The 200-nt window shown below is 48.0% G+C and overlaps 1 protein-coding gene across 1 annotated transcript in view; it reads left to right on the top strand.

The window, feature by feature from the left end:
• Nucleotides 1-200, top strand: part of LOC119594510 (transcription factor RFX4-like) — a 33,789-nt gene that overhangs the window by 7,694 nt on the left and 25,895 nt on the right. The gene's annotated exons all lie outside the window — the stretch shown is intronic.

Genomic DNA, 200 nt, shown 5'->3' with positions numbered 1-200 from the left:
CGCATCAAGCTCGATTAATCAGATGACGCATCCATCCCTCCGTCTCCTCTATAGACTAATAAGTCATTCCAGAATATATTGTCGTAGGCCTCTGCGCCACTTGAGGGAAGTTTCTGGCCGAAGGAGAGACGCCTGTGGAATCGCGCTGGCAGACCAACAAGGCAAAGGGTTATAGGAAAACACTAGTAATCATAAGGAAG

Source organism: Penaeus monodon, chromosome 34 (genome assembly GCF_015228065.2).
Source record: "Penaeus monodon isolate SGIC_2016 chromosome 34, NSTDA_Pmon_1, whole genome shotgun sequence".
In the NCBI taxonomy this organism is placed as follows: Eukaryota; Metazoa; Arthropoda; class Malacostraca; order Decapoda; family Penaeidae; genus Penaeus; species Penaeus monodon.
Note: the sequence above shows the minus strand (reverse complement) of the source record. Positions and strands in the feature narration are given on the sequence as shown.